At 41.2% G+C, this 23,312-nt stretch overlaps 1 pseudogene; it reads right to left on the reverse strand.

Moving 5' to 3' along the window:
• LOC140518134 (sodium-dependent lysophosphatidylcholine symporter 1-like) overlaps positions 1-23,312 on the reverse strand; it is a 61,629-nt pseudogene that overhangs the window by 33,121 nt on the left and 5,196 nt on the right.

Raw genomic sequence — 23,312 nt, forward strand, 5'->3', positions numbered from 1 at the left:
CAATCCTGTCTATCCCTGTTCCAGCTACTAAGAAACAAGTTCAAGTGTTTTTGGAAATGACTGCATTTTGTAGACTCTGGATTCCTAATTTTGGTTTTATTGCTAAACCCCTTTATGACCCTCCTCAGGGCATTGACTCAGACCAGGCTAAAGTTTTTGAGACTCTGAAAACTAATTTGACCACCACCTCAACACTAGACCTACCCAATCTGGGAAAACCTTTCACTCTGTACATTGATGAAAGGAGAGGACAGGCTCTGGAAGTCTTAACACACTCCTTAGAACCTGATCCCAGGCCAGTTGATGTTTTTATTTACTCAAAATATGCTTTCCTTGTTCTACATACCTATGGAGCAATTTGGAAAGAAAGGGGATATCTAACAGCAAAAAATTCCCCTATCAAACATGCCCTTCTATGTTTTGGCCTTGCCACAGTCATCTTTAATTCTCTCCAGAGAAATTATCTTTTATGCCAGGGAAGTTGTCTTTTCTTTATACTCCTTTTGTACCTGTTTGGTGTGTGTTTGCCTAACCTCTTTGCCAGGTTTCTCTTTTCCAGAGTGCAAGCCATCAACTTCCAGATGACAGCCCAGGCTGTCTGAATCCTAGGTCTCCAGCCCACTGGACCCGGCACCACCCAGATTCTGAAGTCTGACCCCTTGAACAGGACCCATCGAGGCAGGGACAGCTCTACGCCCCTTGCCAGCAGGAAGAAGTTTCAGAAACTGAGACCTTCGCCCCTTACCCCAAAAGAATTTGGGTTCAATCTGTGTGAGGGGGGAATGATGAGGTTCAGTCTCTGGGAACTTCCTTGAACTCCCCTGGAATTTCCTCACTAACCTGGCTTTTCATACTCAAATTGATCTCTTCCTGTATCTCCTCACAGAATCTGGCCTTTCATACACAAATCTGTGATCATTGTCTGTTATCCCTTGATTGCCCTACCTGTTTCCCACTCAAACCCTCCATTGTCTATCTCCTGATAGCCTCCAGGTGTTTCCAGTCTTTGACCCTCCTTGGACTTCTCCTCTGGACCCTTCCTAAACCCCTCCTCCCATCACCCTGGACTACCAGACCCACCCCCCCCCCCCAGATCCCTCTTATACTCTTTTCTGTATTTAAGTCCCACCTTGCCTCCATGAAGGCGCTCAGATGCAATCCAGCTCAGACTGTCTAGCTGGGATTGTGTCTGGCCTGCTTGTGAATACAAGCGTTACAAAAGCTTAGGCTCCTTAAGAGGCAACCCAATTAGAAGAATCCTTAATAACTTTGTTTTCTTTGGCTTTAAGAAGGCTTGAGTCGAATTCATTCGCGCACGACCCGGACCGTCGGTATTTTGGGGTTCCCCTCACCATTAACCTCATCAGTACCACCATCCTCTCAAATCACCAAGGCTCACAACCTAGGTGTCATCCATGACTTCTCATTACCTCTAACATCCCCACCCTCCATTTCCAATCTGTTGTTAAGGCCTATTGATTTTATTTTTGTGACATCTCTTGTATGTGCCACTCTCCCCTTTCCTCTGACACTTCCATCATCTTAGCACAGGCCCTCATTCCTCATGCCTGGACCATCATGATAGCCAGCTGGCTGGTTTGCCTGCCACAAGCTTCTCCCCACTCCTTCATTTAGTTAACAAAGTGATTTTCCTAAAGCACAAATCTAACCGTGTGGCCCATGACCCTAGGAAGAACACTTAACCTCTCTGGGCCTCTGTTTTTCCTTGTAAAATGAGGATAATGGTCATGACCATGCCAAGGAGTTGATAAGATTAAGTTAGATAATGTCTGTAGCACGTGTAAATGTTAAAGTCCTATGTAAACGAGTGCCATTATTATGCTCCAAGTAGCAGGGCTTCAAATCAAACATGTTTAATAACTATTGGGAGAATTGTAAGGAGCCGTCCTAGGTTTACTTGGCTTTGGGACTTCTCTCAGATGATTCGGAATAGAGGTAGGCTATAAAGGGATGGGAATAAAGGCAGCAGTGTCTAGCCTTACTACATGCATATAATTTAGGGAATAATACTCAGTTTTTAAAGATATGTTGTTTCATGTGTAGTTAATACTGTACTGTTCTCAGATTTATACGGCTTATTCCTTACAACCCTGGGAGGCAGATAGGACGAACAGCATCCTACACCATTTGACAGATGAGGAAACAGAGGTTTATCAAGATGGAGTGATTTGCTCAAGAACAAAAAGACTCTGAAGGTATGTGGTTTAAGTATCATTATCACCATTTTACAGAAGGGAAAACAGGTTGGGAGAGGAAGAACAATTGAAGGTCACATAGCCAGTGAATGTGACAGCATGGATTTGAACCCAACTCTCCTGATTTCAGTACCAGTGATGAAAAATGGAGATCTGCTTGTTGATTTTTTCAACAAAGGTTGCAGTAAAATTCTATGTAAATTTAAGAGGCAGCCACTATAGTCTGTGGGGCCACTGGGGGAGAAGGTATAATAAAGGTGGAACATTGTGAGGTTCTCAGTCAGTATGTATTTGGGGGATGCCCAGGGCCATCCTAGATCTAGAAAAATGCACCCCCACCCCTTTCTGGGGATCTTGACACTTACTGTAGGCAGTGGCAGAGTCTTGGTCACTCTGGCTTCCTCCCAGGAACATGGTCATTGAAGTGTATGGCACATGGTAGCACTGCAGAGGCAAGGTCCCATGGGTACTAAGGTCTTGTAACTCTGCCATATGCCCTTTGCACCGTTCCCCTTCCCCTGGGGCCCACAGCACACAGGTAGTAATAAACACTTCTGGACACAAAACAGATGTGCTTCCTGATTCTTGTTGGGATGCTCTGCCAAGAGAGGACCCCAGATTGCTAGTGTACATACAGTTAATGAGCACAGACAACTCCATTAGCCAGTAGTAGTTTGCTCATTTTGCTTTTTGTCCCAATGGCCTTTTCCTCTCCACTTTCCCATCCTCATCTTGCCTCCCTTCACTTAAAAATCTGCCCTTTATCTCAGAATGGTGGAGCTGGAAGGAACCTTAGATACCATCTAATTAAAATCTTCCATCCTTCGTGACCTCTGTAACATTTGACCCTCTCCTTTAGGATACATATGATTTTTTTTTGTGACACTTGGTTCTCCCATCCATCTGAAGTCTCCTTAGTCTCTATTCCTGGATCATCCGTCTAACTATCCATCCATCCATCATCCACCCATCATCCATCCAATGATGAATATTCTCCAAAACTCTGTTTTGGGTGCTTTTCTCTTCTTACTACATTTCTGGGGGCCTCCTCAACTACCATAATTTAATTATCATCTTTATATAAATGGCTTTCACTTCTACATATCCAACTTTGGATTCTGTCTGGGCTCCAGTCCTACATCGCTAACTGCCTTTGGGACATTTCAAACTGAAATGTCCCATAGCTATTTCAAACTCAACATATCCAGAATGGAACTCATTATTTTTTCTCTCCCAAACACACCTCTGTTCTAAATTTTCATGCCTTCTGTCCAGGGTACCACAGTCCTTCCAGGCCCACTGAGGCATTCCTTGGGTTCTCTTGTGGGTCTCTTGGACTCACATATCTAATCAGTTACCAAGTCTTTTCAGTTCTACATCTACAACATTACTTGTCTGACCCCTTCTCGTCAGTCATATGGTCACCACCTGAAGACATGCCCTCATTATCTTTTGCTCAATCTGTTGCAATAGCTTCCTCATTGGTCTCCCTGTCCCATCTCTCTCATCTCCAATCCACCCTCTAACACAGCTGCCAAAGTGAGAATCTGGAAGCACAGGTCTGACCATGTTGGTTTCCTGCTTAAGAAACTCCAGAGGTTCCCAGTTTCCTCTAGGATCAAAAACAAATTCCTCTGTTTGACACTTGAAGTCCTTTACAATCTGGCTCCAACCCAGGCTTATTACAATTACTCCCCTTCAGTTCCTCTTTGGTCCAGTCTTGCTGTTCCTTCACACACCACATTCCAGCTCTGTGTCCTTGCCTTCTCCTAGCCTGGCCCCTCATATCTGGAATATACTCTCTCTTCACCTCTGCCTCTTAAAATTCCTTCATGTGTCACCCCTTATATAAGATCATTCTTGATTCCCCTAGCTGCTAGCACCTCCCCTCCAAAATCACCCTGTAGTTTACTTTTTTATATTTATCTGGTTAAAACATATATGCACATGTTGTTTCTCCAGATAGAATGTAAATTCCTTCAGGACAGAAATTGTTGTATGTTTTCTTTGAATCCCCAGCATCTAGCACATGGCAGGTGATTTAATAAATGTCTCTTGATTGACTGATTATAGATGAAGGGACCCGGGTCCCAAAAAGTGTAAGTGACTTGTTCAAGGTCACATAGTAAATCAGTGGCAGAAATGGGACTGGAATCTAGACCTCCTGACTCTCACTCTTGCATCCATTATGGTGCTCTTAGAACGAAGACTATCATACTCCGTGCTCTGAATCTCCCTCTCCCTCTCTCCACCCCAGCCCCAGTTCATACTTTAGTCCAAATTTTGCATCCCCAAGATCCCAAGTGATGCCCAAGCCCTAGAGCTCTTGGAACTACCTTACACTCAGACATGTCTGGAAGAAACAGTAGGTGGTCAGGTACCAGAAGAACTTCCAGGAGGTGGGTAGGGTGTCAGAGGGGGTGAACCAGAGGAGGCAGTAGAGCAAGATGGCAAAGGGGGTAGAGCCCCAAACCCTATGAAACAGAGAAAGAATGGGGGGGGCGCCCCATGAGGCAAGGCACAGAGGTCATGTTCAGAACCCCACACCAGGAGCAAGAGACCTAAGTTCTTGTCCTGGCACAGAAAATAACTTGCTGTGTGACCCTGGACAAATCATTTCTCCTCTCTGAGCCTCATTCTCATCCTCTGTAAAACATACTTCTCCTAGCACTTAGTACAATCCTTTACACACAGTAGCTATTTAATTTTGTTGATTTGTTGTTTTTATTTGATTTAAAAGAAGAAGTTGGATGATTTCTAAGATACCTCTCATCGCACATATTCTACTATCTAAGGTCCCTTCCAGGTCTGACAGTCTATGTTTTATATTTCAAGGTCCCTATCAGCTATATCATTCTATGTTCTAAGGGATCTCCTGGTTCTTACACTGTGTTCTGTGATCTGAAGTGGGAGGAAATCTGATGATACAACTGACTTCCATTTGTTCATCGTAGAATGAGTGGGTGTTTTGGGGACACAGCCTGGTACCTCATTTAACTAGAATCCAACTAAATGGCAGCTCAAATAACTGAAATTTTCTTCAATTTAAGGATTTAAAAAAAATAAGTCACTACAAAGTATTCCATTGTCTGGGATTTACTAAAACACACCAACTTCTGGAGATTTCCACCACTCTCACTCCTGAATCCCTGAAGGGAGCTCATAAACTGCGAGATCCAAGTAACATTAGCATCCTGTCCATAATAAATTAGAAATATAAAATTTGACATTTCTGAGAACTTTGGATGGGCAAAACCAGAAGAGCTGCCTCTCAGGCATTCTTCCAAATGCTGTGTACAAGCCCCCTACCCCTCTGCGCCCCCTAAACAAGACTTGAATGTTCCAGATCATCGTCCTTAAAGCTAGAAGAGACAAGAGGTTATGGGTCCAGGTCCCTGCCTTAGGGGCAGATAAGACACAGTTATCCTCGTTTTGTAATTATGATTACAATCTTAGCACTAGACTGTGCTCCAAGCTCTGAATCTTACAATCATTAGATTGTGAGCTCCTTGAGGACAAGGAATGTCTTTTGCCTCTTTTTGTATCTCCAGTGCTTAGCACAATGCCTGGCACCTAGAAAGTGGGGAATAAATGCTGACTGACTGTAGGTGAGGCAGCTGAAGTTCAGAGGAGGGAAGCAGCCTGCCCCAGATGCCACAACTTTGAGCACAAAGCTCCTCAGGTCCAGAGCTGGCTTTATGAAGATGCTATCCTTGGTCAGGGGACTTTGAGAGTTCTAATATTAGAACATCTCTTGGAATTTGGCCAGAAACATACCCTTCATGAAAACCCCACTGGGATTTTAACTTACACTTACATTTCTGTGGTTTTAAAATGCTCTGACTATTGTGTTCCTCACAACAGTCCTTCAAGGTGAGCAGGATTATTATCCCCAATTTACAGGCCAGAAAACTGAGACCCAAAGAAAGGCTATCTGACCTGGTAGGGATCTCAAAGCTCATTTAGTTTAACCCCCTCATTATTAATAATAGCTAGTATTATGTAGCACTTTAAAATATATTATCTCATTTGATCACCACAATAACCCTATTAAGTAGCTACCATAATTATTCCTATTTTACAAATGAGGAAACTGAGAAAAGTTAAGCGACTTGCCCGGGGTCCACAGCTAACAAGTGACTGAGACAGAATTTGAATTCAGATTTTGGTGACTCTAAGTTCAGAATTCTAGCAACTATACCACCTAGGTGCCTCAATTTATAGAGAGGGAAACTGAGGCCCAGTTTCAATTTAAGTCCACTTCAAATACTACCACTTCCATGAAATCTTCTTTGATCTCTTTAATCAGGAATAGGCTTTCTTTTCAGACCTCACGATACACTTTGCTTTGTACCTTTCCAATGCAGTTATCATGTAATACTCTCTGGACTTATCTCACAGTCCTTCCCTACCTATACCCTGGGTTCTAGTGAAACCGTACTGCTGTATTTATCCTTCTTGAAGCTGTAATGACCCTGTGTCCTATGTAAACCTGTATCATCTCTTAGAACCCTGGTGTGTTTGGCCTATGGCAGATGATTAATAAATATTAATTGAATCAAGGAATAAAGTAATGATGAGAACTCATTTCTCCTGACTCCTAAGCCAAAGTGAATCAATCAAGAATATGAAGGGACAAAAGGGGCCCAATTTAAGCATGCAGCTTCAGCCTGCCATGTCCCTGTTCGGTGAAATGGCTTATTCTGGGGAAAGTTTGAGTCTCTCTCCTGTGGTTGAAGAGTAACCTGGGTCCAGCCCAGAGAAGGCATCCTTGATTACACACCTCAATTAGGAGGACCTCTGAATGTGACACGCCATCTCCTCATCCCCAACCACGGCACAAGCTGGTCTTCCATCCTCACCTCTGCCTCTTAGAATCCTTAGCCTTTTTCATGACTCAACTCATGGATCACACTTTCCTGATCACACTAACTGTAAAATGTTCTCCCGCCTTAATTCATCTTGTATTTATATATCTGCTTCCATGTTACATCCTCCAAAAAGAATATAAGCATCTTGAGGAAAGGTGCTATGTTCAGTCTTTGCTTTGTAGTCCCATCACCTAGGACAGGAACTTGAACATAGGCATTTAATAAATGTTTGTTTAATTGAGTTTTTTGAAATAGTGTCAAAACTGAACTCAAAATCCTTTACTGTTTTTCTTCTGTTTACTGATTAAAGCTCAAACTCCTTTGCCTGGTATTCAAAGATGTAAGTTCAAACTCATTTGCCTGGCATTCAAGGCCTTCCACAAATTGATTCCACACCCTATCATTATGTGTTATCTCATAGCATTCCCTTAACCACACTCTATGTCCCAGCTGAACTCTCTGCCCCTATATACACCCTCTGCTCTTCAACCTTTGTTTGGGTTTCCATTCTGCTTAGAATATGCTCCTTTTCCACTTTGCCTACTTAATTTTTCTTTTTCCTTTAAATCCCAACTCAAATGCCAGCTCTTGTGAGAAGTCCTCCCTAATCCTTCTGGTCAATAATTGTAGCAATATGTCGAGATCCTTTCTAACTCACTTAACATGTCTTATTATGTTTATTTTTAATCCCTCTTAGACAGGGCGTAAATCTCATCTAAAATTTTTATATCAACTAAGGGCCTGCTTAGTGTCCTCCCACATGGTTGGTGCTTAATAAATGTTTGCTGAATGACTCAGTCTTTGCAGGGAAGGACCTGAAATCCTGCTTTTCCCAATCCACAGGACCCAGTTCACTCACCATGGAATCAGTTTGCTACACTTTCTCTGGGGGCTCCTGCTCACCAGGAAGCCAACAACGGGGTCAGAGACTGAGTCCCATGCTCAGCCAATGAAGATAACAGAGGAGGCCCAAAAGGGATCCAGCTGGAATGAAATGAAGAGATACCAGGGTTGGGTCACTGGGGGACAACCAACATAGTTTAGAATAGACAAGAGAGCTGGCCTGGATTGCTGAGTGGTCATGGACAGATCACTTCAGTTGTCTGAGCCTCAGTCTCCCCATCTTTAAAATGGAGATGACAACCTACTTTTTTTTCTCTCGTGAGTGAAAGTGTTCTGGAAAGCTCTGTCATACAAATGTTATAGAAATTAGAGGGATGAGATATGGGAAGGAGAGGAGATGGGAGAAGGGAAAGGTCAAGTTTCTATTCCTGGCTGTCACTGACTTTCTAGTTGACTTTTGTCTCCTAGATTCACTTTGTCTCTCCAGCCTCAGTTTTCCCATCTGTAAAAGGACAGGATTGGACTAGCGAGTTCTTTTCTGCTCTCACATTCTAAGGCAAAAGTCCTTCCAGCTTTGACAGTTTGTTCTGTATTCTAAGGTTCCTTCCAAGTGGATGAGATAGAAGAAGCTGAACTAGCTCTAAAAATTACAATTCTGTGATTAAGCATAAGTAGACTGTGCTGCTGTTGGAGGTGTGTGTGGTAGAGGATGAAGCTGTTAGAATAAAAAAATAGCAGTCAGTTTGGAAGGAACTCCTTATCCTGGAAAAATCTACAAAGTGGGAAAAATTCCTCTGGATGATGGGGAGTTGGGTGTATTAAGTAAAGTTGTAGTCATACAGAGGCCATGGAAATTACTTGATCAGAGAGGGAAAAAGGGAGAGAGGAGGACAGGGAAAGGGAGGGAGAAATGAGAAAAAGAGAAGAAAAGAAGATAGAAAAGGAAAGGGAGGTAAGAGAAGAAATAACAAAGAAGTGGAAAAAGGAAATATAGAGGACCATGGGAGGGAGAGAGGACATAAGGGATACAGCAGGAGTTTTATCCTGTGATTCATAAATAGATTTCTAGGACTGGTATGAGGATAAAAATTGCAGCTTTATTTTCACTAACCTCTAAATGAATTTTAGCGTTTTCAACTATTTTTTAAGAACAACTTTTGGGAGGCGACCCGAGGGGCCCGAGAGTGGCGGGCGAGACCAGCGGAGCAGGAGATAAGCCAGGCCGAGCCAACGATATCAGCGCAACAGCCTTTGAAATCTTCAGCCTAAAGACGGGACTTCAGTGGGTCACTACTTGAACATCCAGAAGCTGGGATGCCGGAGTGATCAGTAAGTGCTCTCCCCTCCCCCCCGATGACCGTGAGGGAACCATAAAATTCTTCCCCAGATTGATCCTGGATCAGTGGGAGCAGCAGAAAGGGGCGAGTGGTCTCGTAACACCAGAGGCTGGAGAGGTGGCAAAGGGGGATTCTTCCTACCGTGGTGGAGGCTATCTGGAGGGACAGACGACCCAGGGCAGAGAAAAATTCGCACTGAGACCCAAGCAAGCCTCAGCCCGGGAGACGAGCCCCAGGAGGGGCGGGAACACGCATTAGCCTCTAGGCGTGCCCCAGCCCTCCAGGGGAAAAGGGAAGACAATAGGGAAGCTGGGATCACCATCCCCCCCCCCCCCCCCCCCCCCCCCGGACCTTGCCTTTGCCTCAGGCCAGCTGAGGAGATAGCCTGAGACCAGACCACACCTCCCACACACCTATCAAGCTAAACCCAGGGTTGATCTGGGAAACAACAACAACAACAAAAAAAAAAAGCCTGCTTTTAGCCTAGACAAACATCAACTCAACTTAAAAGATCTGTATCTTCTGACTGAAAGAACCAAAAGCTACAACACTCAGCCAACATCATGAATCGGAAAAAGCAGACGAAAAGTGAAAAAACCATAGAATCTTTCTATGGGGATAAGGACCAAAACACAAACACCAAAGAGGTCAGAGCTGAGACTGTACTTCCATCTGAAACCTCAGATGGGACTATGAATTTCTCGCAAGCACAACTAGATTACCTGGAACGTCTGAAGAAGGATATAAAAGAAAAACTGGCCAATGATTTTAAAACCATAAAAAAAGAATTCACTGATGAGAACATCAATCTGAAAAAGAAAATTGAAGAAATGGAAAAGGAAGTTCAAAAATTAACTGGAGAGAATAATTCCCTAAAAGGAAGAGTTAATCAAACGGAAAAGGAAACTCAAAACCTAATAGGGAAAATTGATCAGATGGAAAAGGAAACCCAAAACCTAACTGGGAAAATTGGTCGAATGGAAAAAGAAGTACAAAAATTAAATGGAGAAAATAGCTCCTTAAAGGGAAAAATTGGCCAGATGGAAAAGGAGATGCGAAAGCTAACTGAAGAAAACAATACGATCAAGATTAGAATTGGGCAAGTAGAAACTAATGACTCAATGAGGCAACAAGAGTCAGTCAAACAAAATCTAAAGAATGAAAAGATGGAAGAAAATCTAAAATATTTAATTGGAAAAACAACTGACCTGGAAAATAGATCCAGGAGAGAAAATCTAAGAATTATTGGCCTGCCAGAAACCCATGATGAAGAAAAGAGTCTGGACAATATCTTCCAGGAAATCATCAAGGAAAACTGCCCAGAAGTACTAGACTCAGAGGGCAAAATAGTCATCGAAAGAATCCACCGTTCCCCACCGGAAAGGGATCCCAAACTCAAAACCCCAAGAAATATAGTTGCCAAATTCCAGAGCTATCAAGTGAAGGAGAAAATACTACAAGCAGCCAGAAAGAAACAATTTAAATATCAAGGTCACACAGTCAGGATCACACAGGACCTTGCAGCTTCTACATTAAAAGATCGAAAGAATTGGAACCCAATATTCCGTAAGGCAAAGGAGTTGGGACTCCAACCGAGGATCAACTACCCAGCAAAGTTCAGCATAACATTTCAGGCAAGGAGAAAGTCATTCAACGAAATAAGGGATTTCCAGAGCTTCCTGACCAAAACACCAGAACTCAATAGACAATTTGATCTTCAAATGCAGGTCTCCAGAGAATCATAAAAAGGTAAACAGAGGGGAAAAAACAAAAACAAAAACTTGCAACTCAATTAGGGCAATCTGTTTACCTCCCTGTAAGGGAAGATGATACCTGTTAATCTTGAGAACTGTGCAGCTATTATGATAAAAGGGATATATGTAGAGGGAACGGGCATAAAGTAAATGATGTCATGGCAAAAATATGATTTAAGTATGAGAAGGGAATGTAATAGGAGGTGTGGAAAGGGGGAAGCAGAAAATGGCAAATTATATCACAGGAAGAAGTACAAAACCATAGTAGAGGGAAGGAGGGGAGGGAGATGAGCATTGTTTGAGAGGTACTCTCATCTGATTTGTTCAAAGGAGGGAACAATAACCTTAAGCAGATAATCCTAACTAGCTCTATAGGTAGTAGGAGGGGAAGGGGGAAGAAAGGGGAGGGTGGCTAAAAGGGAGGAAAGAAGCAATAAGAGTAAAGGGGACTAAAAGGGAGGGGGGCTAAAAGAAGGAGGGGAAGGCTGCAGGAGGAGGGGGAGAAAAGTGAATACTATTGAGGAGGGGAAGGGAGACGGGAGAGTTAAAAGCACAAATGGTGGGAAAGAGGTTGGAGGGAAATACACAGATTGTAATCATAACTGTGAATGTGAATGGGATGAACTCTCCCATAAAACGGAGACGGATAGCAGAATGGATTAAAAGCCATAATCCAACAATATGCTGCTTACAAGAAACACATTTGAAACGGGGGGATACACATAGGATAAAGGTCAAAGGATGGAGCAGAATATATTGTGCTTCAGCTCATGTAAGAAAGGCAGGAGTAGCAATCCTAATCTCAGACAAAGCAAAAGCAGAAATAGATCTAATCAAAAGGGATAAGGATGGAAACTATATCCTACTAAAAGGCACCATAGACAATGAAGCAATATCATTACTAAACATGTATGCTCCAAGTGGTATAGCATCCAGATTCTTAGAGGAGAGGTTGGGGGAGTTGAAGGAAGAAATTGATAGCAAAACTATACTAGTGGGGGACCTCAACCTCCCCCTCTCTGAACTCGATAAATCCAACCTTAAAATAAACAAGAAAGAGGTTAAGGAGGTAAATAAAACTCTGGATAAGGTAGATATGATAGATCTTTGGAGAAAATTAAATGGGAATAGAAAGGAATATACCTTTTTCTCAGCGGTACATGGAACATTTACAAAAATTGACCATGTACTAGGACATAAAAATCTCACAATCCAGTGCAGAAAGGTAGAGATAATCAATGCATCCTTTTCAGATCATAATGCATTAAAAATTACATGTAATAAAAGGCCATGGAAAGAGAAACCAAAAATCAATTGGAAACTAAATAATCTAATTCTAAAGAAGGATTGGGTTAAAGAAGAAATCATAGAAACAATCAACAACTTCATTCAAGAGAATGACAATAGTGAGACAACGTACCAAAACTTATGGGACACTGCAAAAGCAGTTATTAGGGGAAGTTTTATATCTCTGAATGCTTACATAAATAAAATAGAGAAAGAGGAGATCAATGACTTAGGCTTGCAGTTGAAAAAGCTAGAAAAAGAACAAATTGAAAATCCCCAAGTAAATACCAAATTAGAAATACTGAAAACCAAAGGAGAGATTAATAAAATTGAAATAAAGAAAACTATTGAATTAATAAATAAAACCAATAGTTGGTTTTATGAAAAAACTAATAAAATTGATAAACCTTTGGTTAATCTGATCAAAAAAAAGAAAGAAGAAAACCAAATTACTAACATTAAAAATGAAAGGGGTGAACTCACCTCCAATGAGGAGGAAATTAAAACAATAATTAGAAACTACTTTGCCCAACTTTATGCCCACAAATTCGATAATCTAAACGAGATGGATGAATATTTTAAAAAATACAAATTGCCCAGATTAACAGAAGAGGAAGTTGAATACTTAAACAACCCCATCTCAGAAAAAGAAATTGAACAAGCCATCAATGAACTCCCTAGGAAAAAATCTCCAGGGCCAGATGGATTCACAAGTGAATTCTATCAAACATTTAAAGAACAGTTAATTCCAATACTACATACACTATTCTTGAAAATTGGGGAAGAAGGAGTCCTCCCAAATTCTTTCTATGATACAAATATGGTTTTGATACCCAAACCAGGAAGAGACAAAACAGAGAAAGAAAATTATAGACCAATTTCCCTAATGAATATAGATGCAAAAATTTTAAATAAGATTTTAGCAAAACGAATACAGCATCTAATCACGAGATTAATACATTATGATCAGGTAGGATTCATACCAGGACTACAGGGCTGGTTCAATATTAGGAAAACTATTAGCATTATCGACCACATCAACAACAAAGCTAACAAAAACCACATGATTATCTCAATAGATGCAGAAAAAGCTTTTGACAAAATACAACATCCATTCCTACTAAAAACATTGGAGAACGTAGGAATAAAGGGAACTTTCCATAAAATAATAAGCAGTATCTATCTAAAACCTTCAGCAAGCATTATATGCAATGGGGATAAGCTAGATGCATTCCCAATAAGATCAGGGGTGAAACAAGGTTGTCCATGATCACCACTATTATTCAATATGGTACTAGAAATGTTAGCTGTAGCAATTAGACAAGATAAAGATATTCAAGGAATTAGAATAGCCAAAGAAGAAACTAAGTTATCACTCTTTGCAGATGATATGATGATTTACCTAGAGAATCCCAGAGATTCAAGTAAAAAATTACTTGAATTAATAAACAACTTTGGCAAAGTTGCAGGGTACAAAATAAACCCACACAAATCCTCTGCATTCCTATATATTAGCAACAAAGTTCAACAGCAAGAGATAGAAAGAGAAATCCCATTTAAAGTTAGGGTAGACAGTATAAAATACTTAGGAGTCTACCTGCCAAAACAAACCCAGGGACTATATGAACACAATTACAAGACACTTTTTGCACAAATAAAGTCAGATTTAAGTAAGTGGAAAAACATTAGTTGCTCATGGGTAGGCCGTGCTAATATAATAAAAATGACAATTCTACCCAAATTAATATACTTATTTAGTGCCATACCAATTAAACTATCAGACAATTACTTTCTAGAGCTGGATAAAATAATATCAAAATTCATTTGGAAAAACAAAAGGTCCAGAATATCAAAGGGACTAATGAAAAGAAATGCTTGGGAAGGTGGCCTAGCGCTACCAGACCTTAAACTGTACTATAAAGCAGCAATTATCAAAACCACTTGGTATTGGCTAAGAAACAGAGAGGTAGACAAGTGGAATAGACTTGGCACTCAAGATGCAGTAGGCAAGGAATATAGCAACCTTCTGTTTGATAAACCCAAGGACCCCAGCTTCTGGGATAAGAACTCATTGTTTGACAAAAATTGCTGGGAAAACTGGATAACAGTGTGGCGGAAATTAGGCATAGACCCATACCTGACACCATACACAAGAATAAAGTCCAATGGGTACATGATTTAGGTATAAAGATTGATACCATGAATAAACTGGAGAAGCAAGGAATAGTGTATTTATCAGATCTATGGAGAAGGGAAGAATTCTTTACTAAAGAAGAGATAGAATGCATTATGAAATGCAAAATGGATAACTTTGAGTACATTAAACTGAGAAGTTTTTGCACAACCAAACCCAATGCAACCAAAATCCGGAGGGATGTAGTAAATTGGGAAAAAATTTTTACAGCTAAGCTCGGGGATAAAGGCCTCATTTCTAGAATATATAGAGAACTGACCCAAATGTATAATCATACAAGTCATTCCCCAATTGATAAATGGTCAAAGGATATGAACAGGCAATTTTCAGAGGAAGAAATTAAAGCTATCTATAATCATATGAAAAAATGCTCTAAATCACTATTGGTTAGAGAGATGCAAATCAAAACAACTCTGAGGTACCACATCACACCTATAAGATTGGCAAACATGACAGAACAAGAAAATGATAAATGCTGGAGAGGATGTGGGAGAGTTGGAACACTAATTCATTGTTGGTGGAGCTGTGAGCGCATCCAACCATTCTGGAGAGCAATTTGGAACTATGCCCAAAGGGCTACAAAAATGTGCATACCCTTTGACCCAGCAATATCGCTACTAGGACTATATCCCCAAGAGATCATAAAAATGGGAAAGGGTCCCACATGTACAAAAATATTTATAGCAGCACTCTATGTAGTTGCCCAAAACTGGAAGTCAAGGGGATGTCCATCAATTGGGGAATGGCTGAATAAATTATGGTATATGAATGTAATGGAGTACTATTGTGCCATAAGAAATGATGAACAAGAAGACTTCAGAGAGGCCTGGAAGGACTTATATGACCTGATGCTGAGTGAAAGGAGCAGAACCAGGAGAACTTTATGCACAGCAACAACCACAGTGTGTGAGAGTTTTTTCTGGTAGACTTAGATTTTTGTAATAACACAAGAACTTCTGAAAAAAAAAAAAAATCCCAATGGTGGACCTCAAGGCAAAAAGCCTTCCACACTCAGAGAGAGAAATATGGAAGTCACTCACATAATGTAGCAGATCATGTTTGTGTATGTGTATCTGTTTGTGTATCATGTTCTGATTTGTTATACGGATTCTTTCATTTATCTTAGTCTGACTACACAGCATGACGATAGTGAAAATATACTCAATAGGAAAGTTTATGTAGAATCTATACAGAATTGTATGCAGTCGTGGGGAGGGAGGGAGGTAGTGGGGGGTGGGTGGGGAGGGATAAAATCGCAATTGTATGGCAGTGATTGTTAAACATTAAAAAAAATAAAAAAATTAATAAAAAAAAAAAAAAAAAGAACAACTTTTACTGAAGATTTTCATCTTTGAAAACAAAACATTGGTGTACAGTGACTCTCAGTGGTCTTATCACAAAGACACAGTCCTTTCTCCTTTTGATCTAGATTTTCCTTTTCCTTTTTGTACATAATTTCAAATCAGCCTAGCCTTGTAATTTATATAGCATATTCTTCTGCTTGTGAGATTCCAATTTTGTTGCCAAGTAGAAATAGTGATTACTTTTACCTACTGTAGTATGAGTTTGCAGTGGGCTTTGAGGTCAGAATTATAAGTCACATGTTTTAGAAATTGTTTGTACCTTATATGAATTTAATGGACAGAATTAAATACACTACATCAGTCCCTGAAGTTTGGGATATTTCCCTCCTCTCCAAAATTTCCCTGAGATACTGTGATATCTTCTACTAACAGTTAAGGGGATAATGGACTACAGTATATCTATCTATCTATATCTCTATATCTAGATATAGAGATATAGATATATATAGATATAGATATATAAATCTATCTCTCTATATATAGATATGTAGGTATGTGTGTATATATGTAACGAACTCTGCTAGTATGGTAAAGGAGAAATTAGTCTACTTGAATATTAATGAAAAGTATATCTTTGAGTCAGGAGTGCCAAAAAAAAAAATATCAGTAGAACAACTAAAACATAAAAACTCTTATTTTAACTGTACCCATAACTTACATACAAGATAAAATAAAACTCACAGAAATTTACAAGTCTGAGGCTAGTATCTGATTGTCATAGTAATTTGAAGAATTTCCAAGAAAGCTGTCTCTATTCCGCAGCTTTCTCTGTGTATATAGCTACATTATTTCCACAAAAAATTTTAATTTTTAAAATTTAGATTTAAAACCAGTTCTTGCTATGTTCAGACTTTCATCTAAGATGTTACTAAGATCATGATTAGGAATGATCTTTGGCAGTTAGCATATTCCAATCTAGTAGCAACACATAGATACTAATAAATTCAAGGACATTAAATTAGTGTTATTGAGATTAAGGACCCAAAGCTTTGAGTGTTTAAGAGAAATTACAGCAAATTCTATATTCTTTGTCCTTCTTTTCTCTGACTGAACTTAAGTCAAGGAGAAAAGATTCACCATCTAGCACTTTCACCTATTTTAAAATATGATTCTGAGGTGGAGTGCATAGGTTTCACTATACTTCCAAAGGGGTTTAAGAAATGCTGGGACAAAGGAAGGAGGGGAGGGGAAAAGGGAAGAAAGAGCAAGCATGAGAAAAAGAGTAGGGAAAGGAAAATGGTAGAGGGAAAGGAGGAGAGAAGAGGAGGATGGAGAAAAGAAGAGGGAAGGGGAAAGAAGAGAAGGGGATAATTATGGAAATGAAGAGGTGGGAAAGGAGGAAAGAGAAAGGAGGAGAAGTGGGAATGAAGCGGAAAAGACAGAAAGGGAAGGGGAAAATAAGGAAATGTGGACACTAGTTGGTGTCCATGGAAGCCATCACTCCATCAGGGTATAGTGTAAGAACAAGAATGAAAATTTTTTGCTTGCTAGAGAAGGAACTAAACAGATCTCAAAAGCCCCTGAGAAAGCATAGGTCCTTGCTCAACCAGGGAAGGCTTGGGACTGTAGACTGTGCCAGTGGTCTGGAAGCTACACGGATGGAGATGACAGTCTATGTATTGTTTCTGGGTGGTGATAAACTTTTGAGGGGCTCCTCAGTGATCAGAAACGAAAAAAGTCCCAGCAGAATTTTGCTAGGTTCACATCCACACCCTTCTCCTCCTCCTCCTATCATTCAGTAACCTTTCCTCCTTTGGGGTTCACTCAATCCATATCTACCACCTAATCAAAACTGGTTAATGACCTTCTGACCTCATCATCCACTGACCCCCTAAGACATTCCCCATCTTTCCTCAATGAGTTCAATGCTTGGCTTTTCATTTTTCTTTCCCCCTCAACTCCTGTCCTCATAATATGGGACCTTGATGCACACACTAATACTCCTTCAAACATTCTCATCTCAGAGCTTTTCATAATATAGGATAGTTCATCACACCTACAAACACCCTAACCTCAGAGTCCCTCATCTCACATAACCTACTCCTCCATCCTAACTCAGTCCATACAAAGATGGTCATATCTTTGATCTTGTCATCACCCACAAATGCACCACTTCCATGTTCATGAACTCTGAATTCTCTTCTTTGATCACAATCTATTATCATTCCATTGCTCCTTCTCTTTCGCAACCCCAAACCCCATTCTTCGTCTATGCTATCACTGCCAATCCTTTGACCCCTCAGTTCTCATACAGGCCATCACTCCTGCACTAGCTACACTCTCCTCTCTTCCCATCTTGACTCCTCAGTGACATGCTTTCCTTTTTTCTTAAGTCTGCTGCTGCCTTACCATACATTGGGTCTTGCCCTGTCAAACCTTAGCTTTGGCTCATTCCCACCACGTGCTGCCTTTGTTCCTAGACACGTTGCTAAACAAAGCTGAAGAAAATCACGAAACTGTGCTGACTGAGCCCACTAGAAATTTCTTATATAACCTCAACTAGGCTCTCACTACTGTAAGGCAATTCTTTTACATCTCCCTGACTCACTTTATCACTCACCAGCAACTCTTCCAAACCTTTTTTTCATCCTTCTTCAAACCTCCCATGGTTCCCGTCTCCCACCCTTTCAGCTCAGAACACTGCCCCACATTTTACTAAAAAACTGAGTCCATTTGCTAAGTGGTCCCTCTACCCCCTTCCTCCTCATCTCATTTCCCCCAGATACCTTCTGCCACTATCTCCTCCTTCATTTCCATCTCACATGAAGAGGTGGTTCCTTTCTTTGTTAAGGCAAAGCCCACTCACTACGTAGGCAAGTAACCCCATCTACTCTAGCAGATTGCCCCCCTCTATCTTCTCTACTCTCTCACTTGTCTTCAATCTTTTACTGTCTGCTGGCTCCTTCCCTACTGTTTACAAACACACTCATGTCTCTGCTATCTTCAAAAAATCCTCGCTGGATCCATCCATCCCTGCTAGCTATTATCCCATTTCTCTCCTGATCTTTTGGGCTACACTCTTTAAATGGTTGTCTATAATGGGTGTTTCCAATTCCCTTTCCCCGTGGCAGCTAGGTGGCACAGTAGATAGGGCACCAAGCCTGAAGGCAGGAAGACTCATCTTTCTGAGTTCAGATCTGGCCTCTGCCACTTTCTAATTGTGCGACCCTGAGCAAGTCATTTAACCCTGTTTGCCTCAGTTTCCTCATCTATAACATGAGCTGGAAAAGGAAACAGCAAACCACTCCAGTATCTTTGTCAAGAGAGTTGGGTGTTTCTATTTCCCTTTCACTCTCTTTTTAATGTTCTACAATCTGGCTTCTAACCTCATCATTCAACTGAAATCGCTTCCTCCAAAGTTATTAACAGTCTTTTAATGGCCAAATCTAATGCCCTTTCCTAAATCCTCATCCTTCTTGACCTCTTTTCAGCCTTAGTCAATCACCTTTTTCTCCTTGATACTCTCTTCTCTCCTCATTTTTAGGATACTACTTTCTCCTGGTTCTTCTCCCACCTATCTGACCACTCCTTCTGAATCTCCTGGATCTTGATCCAGGTCACATCCACTAATCATGGGTGTCCTGTAGGGTTCTGTCCTGGGATCTCTTCCCCTGTATACCATTTCACTTGGTGATCTCATCAACTCCCAGGGACTCAATTATCATCTCTGTGCTGATGATCCTCAAATCCAACCTGTCTGCTGACTTCCAGAGTCACATCTCCAACTGCCTATTATGTCTAATGTCTATTAGACGTTTCCAACTGGATGTCCGGCAGACATCTTAAACTCATCATGTTCAAAGCTGAACTCATTATTTTCCCCCTAAAACCTGCCCCTCTTCCTAACTTCCCTTTTAATACTGAGGGCATCATCATCTTCCCAGTCACCTAGGCTCACAACCTAGGAGTCATCCTGAACTCTTCACTTTCTCTCCCCTCCTCTTCCTCCCCCCATATCCAGTCTGTTCCAAACACCTATCCATTTTACCTTTGTAACATTTCTTAAATAAACCCCTTTCTCCTCTGACACCGCCACCTCCCTGATGCAGGTTCTTATCACTTTATGCCTGGACTATTGCAATAACCTGCTTGTTGGTCTGCCTGACACAAGTCTCTCCTAACTCCATCCATCCTCCATTCAGCTGTCAAATGGATTCTCCTAAAGTGCAGATCTGGCTATCTCACTCCCGCTCCCCCCCACTTCCATGCCACCCTCAACTCAATAAACTCCAGTGGCTCCCTGTCATCTCTAGGATCAAATATAAAATTCTCTGTCAATCAAAGCCCATCATAACCTGAGTCCTCCTCCCTCATCTTCCATTCTTCTTACACTTTTCACCCTTCCTACCTCCCTATATTCCTCGATAAAGTGATACTGGCCAATTTGTTGCTTCTCCTACAAAATACTCCATCTTTTGACTCTAGGTGTTTTCTCTGGCTGTCTCTCATGCCTGGACTATTCTCCACCCTCATCTTTACTTCCTGGCTTCCTTGACTTCCTTCAAGCACCAGCTAAAATCCTACTTTCTACAGGAAGCCTTTCTCAATCCCCCTTAATTCTAGTGTCTTCCCTCTGTTGATTATTTCCAGTTGATCTTGTATATAGTTTGTTTGTTTGTAATTGTTTGCATGTTTCCCTCATTAGACTGTGAGCTCCTCAAGGAGCATAGACTTTTCACTTTTGTTTTTGTAATAAATGCTTTCTGATTGGTTGACTCTTTGAGTAACCTTGGGCAAGTTATTTCCTTTTCCCAGGCCTCAGTTTCCTCATCTGTAAAATGGGGAGAGGTGGTGGAACTGGATGATCTCTAAGGTTCCTGGTACGTCTAACAGTCTGTGACTGAATGTGAACCGGGCTTCATCACAATGGCAGTTACAATACTACTTAAAGACAAGAGCCACATCCATCTCGTCCACTCTCCAGTTGCATCTACAACCAAATTAAAAGTTCTATATGACTGATTCATAGCTTACCTCTTTCACCAGAGAAGTCACAGAAACACAGAACTTCAAAGCTGGAAAAGACCTCTGAACACACAATATATGAAAAGGAGGAGACCTTTGAACACAGAATGTCTGAGCTGGCATGGACCTTAAAATAAAAAATGCTGGCAATGAGAGTTCTTAGAGTTCATTGAGATTCATGGAGAGATTTCAAGGAGTTTGTGAACTTAGAACTTTAATATCTTAATAGTTATGTTTCAATAGAATTGGTTTTCTTTGTAATCTTATATATTTATGCATTAAAAAAAATTATTCTGAGAAGGCATCTATAGGTGTTACCAGATTGTCAAAGGTGTCCACGAGGCAAAAATAGTACACAGAATGTCAAAGCTGGGAGGGTCTTTGGAACACAGAACGTAGAATTTAAAGGTGGGGAAAATGAGACCCAGAGAAGGGTAAAGATCTGTGTAAGATTACACAGTGAGTCAGTGCCAGTGTTGGGACCTGAATCCAGGTCTCTAGATCCCCAGTCCAGGACTCTACATTTCTGCATACCTGGAAACCCATCACAAGATGCCAATACTCGACATCCTCAATATATAGAGTGCCAAAGGGAAGGCAGGGGACATTTATTCACATCCTTCCTCCCCTTTGGGAACCTCACTTGTACTATGTCCAAGAGGAAGATCTGCAAAAAGAAGGAAATGGCATTGCCAGTCAGCTGGTATGGGGCTCCTCCTAGAGCATAGCAGATCTTTCTGGATGTGGGTAGCCTTGGTTTCCCCTGGCACAGACATGAAGATCAGTGAACACAGGCATTTGCCACCCACCAATATTGCTTTTCCTCACCCCATGCCTCCCAAAGACTACTGCTCTCTGTTGTTGTTTCCTCTCCCCTCCCTAGACCTGTTTGAGCCACCTGGCACCACCTCAGTATTTCTTTCTTTCAACCAAACTTCTAATTTGAGAACCACAAGGCATGGGAAAAGGAATCTGATCATCAACTTGCCCCTTACCTTGGAGATGCCCTTCAGATTGGAGCCAGTAGTCTCTCTTATCCTCAGAAGGAAATGAGTAAGACTGAGCTAAGAGTAAGGAGACCTGATTTCTAGTCTAAGTTCCACCACTTACTGTGTCATTCTGGATAATTCATATCTCTTTCCTGAGTCTCAGTTTCATATCTGTACAGTAGGGATGATACTTGTACTACCAACATAGCCTTGTTGATTTTGAGGATACAAACCCAAGAGAAAAACAGGTCTAGAGAAGTGACCTGCCCAAGATCACACAGATTGCATGTGGCAGAGCCATGGTAGAGATTTAGTTCCTGTGACTGTGAATTCAATGTTCTTTCCACCCTGCTTTCAATGCAAGGCTATCATGAGGACAGCACTGTGTACCACAAAGTATGGTAGGTATGTAAGCTACTGTGATAACCATTCCTCCAACCCCAAATTTAGCTAAAATGTTGAGAAAAAAAGTTGATTCCCGTGGAGGGTAACAAAGGTGTGTGCCCAGGAAACCTGTTCCTATGACTACTTGTTCCAGCAGGCCAGGTCACCTTCTTGTCCTTAGCTCCCAATATGTACTTTCCTGCCTTCTAGACTTTAATTATGGGGCTGAAGTATCCCTTTATCCCAACTCTTTTTCTAAGAATCAGTTAGTCTCCATCCCCTCCAGAAAGCTTTCCTGGATCCATCTACCTCAGAAGGATCCTTCCTTCCTGTCTGCCTCATACAATCCACCCTTAATTATCTGTATGTCTCCCCTTAAGGTCTGGTGTTTCTAATGGTCTTTGTCTGAATGTGTCTTCTATTTCCACAGCCAGACTATAATGTCCAGTGGCCAGCAAGGTACCCAACAAGAGATAGGGTAGTCTGTGGAAGGAGCAGTTTGGCATCAGCAGACCTTGTTTTGACTTCTGGTCCTGGTCAGAAGCCGTCTGGAGGACTGATCATTTCTGAAGGTCACATTTTCAAAGGAAGACTGACAAGCTGGGGTACATTCAGAGGAAGGTGAGAAGGAGGGGAAAATGTGACAAGGAACGATGTCACAAATCTGTGGAAGAAACTGGGGATGTTCAGCCTGGAGAAGAGAGGATGAGGGAGAATGTGTGGAAGTGGGGATATGTCCTAACTTCCCAAATAAAATATAATCCCCACTTCCCAGCTCCAGGGATTAAAACCAAAGGGGAAAGAGCAGAGTATAATGAAGGAAGCTCTGGCTCTGGAAACTGAGGACTTTGGTTCAAATTCTACCTTGGGTGTTCATTATCTATGTGATCTTGAGGAAGTCTGGTAACCTATATGGTTCTCAGTTTCTTCATCCTTAAAATTAAGGTGTTGGACTAAATGGCTTTTGAAGTTCCTTTGGCTCTAATTCTGTGGTCCTAGAGGCAGCAAGGTGCTGCATTGGATAGAGTACTGTACCTGGCATCAGGAAGCCCTCAGTTGAAATCCAGCCTCAGATACTTACTAGCTGTGTGATCCTGGGTAAGTCACT

Source organism: Notamacropus eugenii, chromosome 1 (genome assembly GCF_028372415.1).
Source record: "Notamacropus eugenii isolate mMacEug1 chromosome 1, mMacEug1.pri_v2, whole genome shotgun sequence".
NCBI lineage: Eukaryota > Metazoa > Chordata > Mammalia > Diprotodontia > Macropodidae > Notamacropus > Notamacropus eugenii.